The following is a 10,031-nucleotide window of genomic DNA, read 5'->3' on the forward strand; positions in this document are numbered from 1 at the left end:
TTTTTTTTTTTTGATAAAGGAAACTAGGGTAAATTACTACAATTTGATGAGCCTGACCTATACTCACGGTGGTGGTATCTCTAAATACCAACAGAGAGGGAAGGAGTCTTCTCATCAAGTATCAATGCGATTCCCTCTGTACACTGGATAGATCAAGATCGGCAACTTAGACATTGGCTGCCTAAAATGAGGTGACGATAAAGGTACAAAGTGACTGGCTTACAAGGTTTCAAGAGGGAGTTTAGTTTAAGAGTATGGGGGCAAAGAAAGAGTTCCCACTGAATAGATTTCATCTTATCTAGATGGGTCTGGTGAAAAGAGATGGAGATATGATTTGTATGATTCAATAGTGAATAACTGTTATCATGACTAATTACGACTGTCACAATTGTGAAGGTAGACGTTTTGTAACAAAAACAGGGCAGTGGTTAATCTTACAGTCCAGAAACAGAGGACCCTATGACCATCAAGGGAGAAGTGCACAAGCAGAATGCCGGACCTTATCCAGAGATGCAATGACACCAGAGATGGAGGCAGAGATGGGGTCATGGAGAGGAGGAGTTACTGAGAACTCTGGATTCATGGGAAGAGAGGGACTGAGGGCTGGTGGCCAGACTTGCAGAATGTGCCCTTTGGAGGTGTAAATTATTATATGTGCCTGAGTGGTTTTTTTTGTTTTTGTTTTTTGTTTTTAAATCTAAAGTGAATAGAGAGAAATACTAACTGATGGCACATGGAAGGGATTATAATCATTATAATGAAACAAGGTGTATGATTTGTTGAGTGTAAAACTCATGATCTGCCCTGTATACTTTCACTCAATCACAATTAAAAAAAAAAAAAAAAAGATGATAGAAGGCATACATAGAGTAACTGTATCAAAAATAAATGGCTGATGTGCAACCATTTTAAGACATAGCATGTGATCAAAAGCCAATGATAATGAAGGAAGAAGTCCAAGATACATTGAAGACAATGGCAAAGAGCAAGATTCCAGGAACTGTTTGAGTACAAATTGAAATCTTTCAACAACTGATGTGGCACTGGAGGTACTCACTTATTTATGCCAAGAAATATTGAAGACAACTACCTGCCCAAGAGATTTAAAAAAAAAAAAAACCCACCAAAAAACAACACAATAAGAGGAGGTGTGCCTATATATTATACGTAGCATCAGCGATCATGTTGTATCCATGATCTGGGAGTAAGCTTTGTGAGTAGATGCTAGAGGATTCAGTGCAAAGTATTTGCCATAAAATCCTGTGAAATGTCTATAGGGAATTAACAGTCCATACTTAAGTTAGGGAAGAAGTTAAAAACGATGAAGGTGAGACTTTAGTCAGTTGCTGCCAAGTCAGTTCATGGTGACCCATGTGTGTCAGATTAGAATTCTTCTCCACAGGATTTTCAATGGCTGATGTTTTAGGAAGTCAATCAGCAGGGCTTTTTTCTAACGCACCTCTGGGTGGACTCAAAATCTCAACCTTTCATTTAGCTGTCAAGTGTGTTAATCATTTGCACCACTCAGGGACTCCTGATGAGAACTAATAAAATAGAAATCACAGCAAAGGTTCAGGCATGAGAGTCTTAGGTAGCATTTCCACGATAGCTGTTTTCTCAGCTGTTCATACAGTTTTATCTGGGCTGTCTGTGTGTAAGGGGATTTAAAGGCTACCCTAAGGGGGACCATTAGTTTCTAACATGCTCCTATACATGGAGGATGTAGATCTGTGACTCTGTAATACCAGAGTGCTAGCTTGACCTTACAGAACTCAGAACATAGTGAGAATTGAGAAATGTAGGACAAAAAGAACCTCACCCCAAGTCTACCCAATCATATGTAAAGATTTGTGTGTGTATGTGTGTGAACAGCACCTGCTGTTCATTGACATGCCTATCCAATACAAAAAAAAGTTTCATAAGTGGTCAGCAGGGGTAGGGTCTCTAGTTCCCGCTTCATGTCTCTGCATCACAATTTGGAAATTCCCACAACATTTCAAACTATTTCATAAATGAGTATGAATCAAATCTTCAGCACACAATAACAGGAACAAGTAAGAGTAGGAGGGAAGGGAGTGGGAGGAATTACTGATTAAGAAATCCTGAGTTTTTTGTTTGTGAGGATGGACAAGTGGCAAAGGACAGTGGTAACAGTTGCACAACATGATTCATATAATTAATCTCATGGAATTTGGAGAAGTGAAAAATGTTCAACTGGAAAATAAAGTGCTATTTATATTTTTACATCAGTAAAATAATGGAAAACAAAGAATCACATGAAATATGAAAGAATAAGGAACCTAATAGTATTTATTTTCATTTTGTTTTCTAACATTTTGGGGGTGGAAAGGCTTAGGTTGAACTGAGGACAGACTACAGTTCAATTTTTCTAGTATAAAGGTGGCCATAACATGTAAAAATTTCTTTGGGAAATGAAAGTTTAATTAGGGAGACTAACAAATCTCTTATGGGATATATAAAGATTCAGTAGGGGAGAGCTTTAAGAGACAGCATACATTATGAATAATGCAATAGCTAGACTTCCTCATTCTTTTTCTGTAGATTTACATTTCTGAAAACAAAGGGTCAAAGTACATGGGAAAAGCTTTTGAAGTCCCAGAATTCCCTAAGCTGGCATAAATAGCCTTCCTGATATATTTGCAGCCTTGAATTACCTTGAAGATAATTCAAGATCAACCGCAGCAGTACATCGACAGGGAATTGCCAGAAGTTCAAGTTGGATTCAGAATAGGATGTGGGGTGAGGAACATCATTGCTGATGTCCAATGATTCTTGGCTGAAAAGAGAGAATAGCAAAAAGATGTTTACTTGTTGCTTTATTGGTTATGCAATGGCTTTTGCCTGTGAAGATCATAATAAGTTATGGATTACATTGTGAAGAATGGGTATTCCATAACACTTAATTGTGTTTATGAAGAACCTATACAAAGGAGCTCTGGTAGCATAGTGGTTATGAATCGGGCTATGAACCACAAGGTCAGCAGTTTGAAACTACCAGCTGTTACGTGAGAAAAAGATGAGGCTTTCTGCTCCCGTAAAGATTTATATCCTCAGAAACCCTGTGCAGGGTCACTATGAGTTGGAACCGACTCCATGGCACATAATAGCCACAACATACATAGACCAAGAGGCAGTCTTTTGAACAGAACTAGAGAATACTGAATGGTCTAAAATTAGAAAAGGTGTGTGCCAAGGTTGTATCCTTTCACCATACTTAATTCAGTCTGTTTGCTGAACTAATAATCAGAAAAGATATGAAGAAGAATGTGGTATTAAGAGGAAGACTCATTAACAACCTGGGCTATGTAGATGATACAACCTTGTTTGCTAGAAACCAAAAGGACTTAAAATACTGAATGATGTAGATCAAAACCACAACCTTCGGTATGGATTGCATCTCAACGTAAAGAATACAAAAATCCTCACAACTGGTCCAATAAATTACATGAAGATAAATGGAGAAAAGATTGAAGTTGTCAAAAACTTCTTTTTGCTTGAATCTACAATCAACACTCATGGAAGCATTAATCAAGAAATCAATATCTGCTGCACAAGACCTCTTTCAAGTGTTCAAGAGCAAAGATGTCAGTTTGAGGACTAAGGTACAGGCCCAAGTCATATATTTTAATAGCTTCATATGCATGTGAAAGTTGGACGACCATAGAAGAATTGATATATTTGAGTTATGGTGTTGGAGAAGAATATTTAAAATACCGTGGACTGCCAAAAACAACAACAACAACAAATCTGTATTGGAAGAAGTACAGCCAGAATGCTCCTTAGAAGCAGAATGGCAACACTTGGTCTTTCATACTTTGGACATGTTATCAGGAGGGACTACTCACTGGAGAATGGCATTATGCTTGGTACAGTGGAGGGTCAGTGAAAAAGAGGAAGACCCCTAATGAGATGGATTGGCACAGTGACAGCAGCAATGGGCTCATGCATAGCCACAATTGTAAGGATGGCACAGGATGGAACATGTTTCATTCTGTTGTGTATAGATGGGGTCGCTATGAGTTGGAACCCACTTGATGGCACCTAACCTAACCTAACCTTGTCAACTTAATTCCTCTTGCACAGCTCTGGACTACAAGAAATTAAACCATGTGATGTCTCTTGCAAATATTCTGACCTTTCTCTACACTTTACTCCCCTATCCCATAACATATCTCTCTTAACAGTCTCCCCAAGGAGCCCTGGTAGATAATGGGTTACCTGTTGGAATGTTCACTGCAATGTCAGCAATTCAAATCTACCAGCCACTTCTTGGGAGAAAGATAAGGCTTTCTGTTCTCATAAAGATTTATAGCTTCAGAAACCCCCGCACAGTCACCATGAATCAGAACTGACTCTATAGCACACAGCGGCTGCAGCAGGCGTCTCTCCATCCTAGAAAATGCCACTTTTCTTCATCAGGTGTGATCTCATTCCCTTTAAATTCCTCTCTCTCTGTATTTAAAATTTTCCATGATTTATTTGATAATTGTTGTTGTTGTTAAGTGACGTCCAGTTGGTTCCAACTCATAGTGACCCTGTATAGGGTTTCCTAGGAGCAGCTGGTGGGTTTGAACCTCTGACCTTGGCTTTATAGTCTGGCGCATTAACCCGCAGCACCACATCAGGACTCATACACACACACATGAGATACAGGTTATTTATGTTCACCTCTCCTTCTGTTTAGTCTTTTAGAAGTAGTCCTGCAAAACAGTATTTATGCGCATGCTTTAAAATAATTTAAAAGATATTTCCAAAAGGCTTATTGAAATCCTGATGTGGTACTGTAGGATAAGCACTGTACTGCTAGCCACAAAGTTGGCAGTTCAAACCAGCTGCTCCTTGGAAATCTTACATAGGGTCGCTATTAGTCAGACCCGACTCCAAGGTACTTAATAACAACAACTATACCACATCTCTAAACTGTTTGGATATATTATTCTCTCTCAGTTTTTGAGTTTTTAGCTTTATCTTTTGATTTTCTACTATAGAAGATAAGGATTTCACTTTCTTGCCATCTCCCACCTAGTCATTCATGTCATGCCCATTCCCTGTCTTCTGTTTCCTAGAATACTTAAATCTTAATTTCAGTTTGAAAACTATTTAATGCTGCTATAATTATGCTCTCTCTGGTATACTCAGATTCATTTTGTTTTTTTCTCACTAAGTTTTGTTTTTCCTGAAGTCAATAATTATCTTGTTCTTTCTTAGTTTTATGAATGCTGCTTTTGAAGTCCGTTTTGACTAGAATAATGCCATGTGCCATTGAAGAACTAACTGTCTCATAGTGTTTTCTTGTCTGCAATCCTCATGGAAGCAAATTGACAAGTGTTTCTCCAGTGGAGATGTTGGGTGGCTTCAAATTCCCGTTCTTTGGGTTTGCAGATGAGCACCTAACTTTTGCACTACCGGGGCTCCATGATATCCCTGAGTTGATCCAATTTTCTCCATTGTTCTGGGTACTGAGTACAAAGTCCAGTGGTAAGGATTAAAACATACACTTTTCTGAAATATGGCATATGTTGAAGATTTTTCTAAGCCGTTTAAAATTTATCATCATTACAAAGTTACTTCAAAATGTTTAAAACAACCAATAATTGCATTCACATAATTTTATTTTCTTGACAGAAAATGTTGTTAATCATGGTTGTGTTCTTAAAAGCTGAAAGTAAAAATAAAAATGCATAATCATGATTTAACTACCTCTCAAAATACTTGAAAATTTGAGTCCCGTTGAAGTGCCAGATGTTTAACATCAGAGCTGACTCCTGTGACAAAAGCAGCCAAGAGACCAGGGCAGGAAGGAGCTAAAATGATCAAGCAAAACAAACATTGAGAGATTCACATTGTTTGCATTCAATCCTAGAAGTTCATAAATTAGGCTTGACAAGTAAGGATGGGGCATATTGTTTAGCACCAGAAAATATGTAGGATGCAATGTGTCTGGAAGAAAAATTCTAAAGTCATTCACTAGCATTAGGGAAGGTGGTTGAGGGGCCTCCACAGATATGAGATTCAAAAATTCATATCAGAAAAAAAAGAAAAGCAATTCCTCCAACAAAACTCAAGAACGTTGCATAGCTTTGAAAGAAAATAAGACTATAAATTAGAGAATATGGAATGATAATTGCGAAATGTTCTGATTAACTTGCCCATAAAATAAGATGTATGGTAAAGGTCACCAAACTTTAACCAGTAACATAATTCAGCTCTGTCAGAACATCTAGGATTATTCCTATGAGAAACTGGCATTTTTAATTTTAGAGCTAACCTCATGCATTCTCAGAGGAACTTGGGACAAAACTGACCATTCTGGAATAGGGAGAAGACCTTATTCTATGGGTAGCTTCCATTCTCTCTTTTAATCAAAACATCATTTGCAACTGCTGCTGTCAATCACTGGTTTCCTCCTTTCTTCAAGTCCATCGCTTCCCTTTCTGGACAATGTGACATTTTTCACTCTGACCTTGAAAAAGTTCCACCACTTCCATTTCCCCCCCACATTATTATGCTAAACAAACTTTCCTGGAGGCAAAAAATTCACTCCTGTTTTCCTAAAACAAACAAGCAAACAAATGAGCAAAAATGCAAGACAAAACCAAAAATCAGCTGGGCTTAACATTCTGTGAAATGATGCAGAAGAAAACAATATAAGGAAATGGTGGGTTAGGGCTGGAATGGTGGAATAAGTGAATACCTTAATATGACCCTTCTTTGTTGTTTTTAACTGCCATTGAGTCAGTTCTGACCCATAGCGACCCTATATACGGTTTCCAAGGAGCAGCTGGTGAGCTTGAACCGCCGACCTTGCAGTTCAAACTACTTTGCAGTCTGATGCATTAACCCACAGCACCACACCAGGACTCCATGACCCTTCTGGTTGGTTGGTTATGTGTCCTAGAGTCAGTTCCGACTCATAGTGACCCTGTACAGGGTTTCCAAGGCTGTAAATCTTTATGGAGCAGAACACCTCATCTTTCTCCCACAGAGCAGCTGGTAGTTTCAAGTCGCTGACCTTAAATGACCCTTCTAGCCTGGTGCAATTTAAGTTAGTGACTTAATATGACCTTTCTAGACTTCTAGCCTTGATACATTAAACACTAAAGACCTAAAACCAGAAGAGTTGTTGAATGACATCAAGAAAATCATACAGGAAGAAAGCAAAGTCATTAAGAAGACAAGAAAGAAGGAAGAGGTCTAAATGGATGGCAGAAGAGACACTGAAACTTGCTCTTCAGTGTGGAAGATGCTAAAGCAAATGAAAGAAATGAGGAGGTACAAAAGCTGAAGAGAAAATTTCAAAGGTCAGCTCGAGAAGATAAAACCAAATATTACAACAAAATGTGCAAAGATCTGGAGTCAGAAAACAAAAAAGGAACACACTCAGCATTCCTCAAGCTGTAGGAACTGAAGAAAACATTCAAGCCTCAGGTTTCGTTCTTGCAGGATTCTCTGGGAAAATTACTGAATGATGCAGAAAGCATCAAAAGAAGATGGAAATAATACACAGAGTCACTGTACCAAAAGGAAATGGTTGATGTTCAACCATTTCAAGAGGTAGCATAGGATCAAAAGGCAATGATACTGAAGGAAGAAGTCCAAGGTGCATTGAAGGAATTGGCAAAGAGTAAGACACCAGGAATTGATGGAATAAAAACTGAAATCTTTCAAGAAAGTGAGGCTGCACAGGAGGCACTCACTCATCTCTGCCAAGAAATTTTGGAAGACAACTATCTGGCTGACTGATTGCAAGAGATCCATAGTTGTGCCCATTCCAAAGAGAGGTGACACAACAGAATGCAGAAATCATTGGACAATCTCTTTGATATCCCACGCGAGTAAAGTTTTGCTAAAGGTAATACAGAAATGGCTGCAAGCATACATTGATAGGGAACTTGCAGAGGTTCAAGCCAGATTCAGAAGAGGCTGTGGAACGAGGGGTACCATTGCTGATGTCTGATGGATCTTGGCTGAAAACAGAGAATATCAGAAAGTTAGACAGTGAATAAGGAAGACTGTAAAGAATTGATGCATTTGAGTTATGGTGTTGGAGGAGAATACTGAAAGTACCATGGACTGCCAAAAGAACCAATAGATCTGTGTTAGAAGAAGTGCAGCCAGAATGCTCCTTGGAGGCTAGGATGGCCAAACTTTGTCTCTCATACTTCGCACATATTGTCAGGAGGGACCAGTAGCTGGAGAAGGATATCATGTTTGATAAGATGGAGGGTCAGAGTAAAAGAGGAAGACCCCCAGCGAGATGTATTGCAAAGTGGCAGCATCAATGGGCTCATGCATGGCAACAATGGTGAGGTTTGTTTAGGACTGGGCAGTGTTCATTCTGTTGTTCACAGGGTCGCTATGAGTCAGTACTGACTTGATGGCACCGAACAACAACAACAACAAGCCTGGTGTTATGCTTGGGGTTAATGTGTTGGACTGTAAATTCATTTGAACCATAATATTGGCAGTTCAAACTCACCAGCTGCTCCTTGGAAAACCCTAAACAGGGTTGCTATTGGTTGGAACCGACTTGATGGCACTTAACAACAACAACAGTCACAGTGTGGCATTAGTCCTGGTGTGGCATTGTAGGATAAAGTACTGGACCATAAGGTTGGTTTGAATCACAAGATTGGCAGGTCACACCCACCAACTGCTCCTCCGAATCCTTCTCAGGGTCTCTGTGTTTCGGAACTGACAAATGGCACTTAACAACAATAACAGTCTTTGCCAGTGATTTGTTGGGACTATGCAGACAGGATGTTTGTGGCCCACTAAAGGAATTGGACAGCTTACTACTAATGCACATAAAGTGCTTGGGATCCTTGTGAAGAGCTGTTGTCGCTTTGTTGTTGTTGCTAAGTGCTGTCAAGTCAGTTCTGACTCACAGCAATATTGTATAGGGTTTGAACCTCAGACCTCAAGGTTAGCAGTTAAGTTCTTGTCTTACAGCACCACCCCAGTATTCCTTGTGGGCAGTTGTTGTTAAGTGCAGTCGAGTCATTGCCAATTTATAGCTACTCTGTATAGAGTTTCCAAAGCTTTAATTCTATGTGGGAGCAGAAAGCTTTATCTTTCTACCAAAGAGTGACCGGTGGGCTCCAACTGCAGAACTTGTGGTTTGCTGTCAGTGCTTATTGAATGGAGTCACAGACGGACTCCTTTTGGGATGTGGGGGTTGTTGTTGTTAGGCGCCATAGAGTTGGTACTGACTCATATCGATGCTATCTATGCACAACGGAATGAAATACTGCCCAATCTTGGCCAACCTCACGATTATTGCCACGCTTGAGCCCATTGATGCTACCACTTTGCCAATTCATTTTGCTGGTGGCCTTCCTCTTTTTCTCTGACCCTCCACCTTGCCAAACATGATAGCCTTCTCTAGTGACTAGTCCCTCCTGACAATATGACTGAGTATGAGACTAAGTTTAGCCATCCTGACCTCCAAGGAGCACTCTGGCTGCACTTCTTCCAACACAGATCTATTGGTTCCTTTGGCAACCCATGGCACTTTCAATATTTTTCTCCAACACCATAACTCAAATGCATCAATTCTTCTATACTCTTACCCAGGTGTATGGAATCCTAGAGAAGGAATTGGTCAGTTTTGTCATCCCACTAGGCTTCAAGGGAGATACAGAGAAGAGGATAAGGTGCAACATGAAAGACAGTGAATGACTGGACCCAGCAGGAGCACAAACTACAACAAAGCAAGACAGCAGGAGACCAGCAACAGGCAGTTGCAGTGGGATTTGTTGACCCACCAAAGCTAAGAATTGTAACACTTGCCTGACAAGCCTCAGTCACTTTATGTCATTTCTGGACATGTGCTGATATGATATGGTCATCTGTTTTTGTTTTTTGGGCTTATTCAGGAGTTAGCTATAGCCTTAATTCTTGATGAGTGTGTGTTTTGGTATTTATTTATGCTTTTTGATTAAATCCAGGTAGATGTGATCAGAAGATGGGCTTCCCTTTTCACTCTTCTTCCTGAGAAATTTCAAGAT

This window comes from Chrysochloris asiatica, unplaced genomic scaffold, assembly GCF_000296735.1.
Source record: "Chrysochloris asiatica unplaced genomic scaffold, ChrAsi1.0 scaffold00012, whole genome shotgun sequence".
NCBI classification, from domain to species: Eukaryota; Metazoa; Chordata; class Mammalia; order Afrosoricida; family Chrysochloridae; genus Chrysochloris; species Chrysochloris asiatica.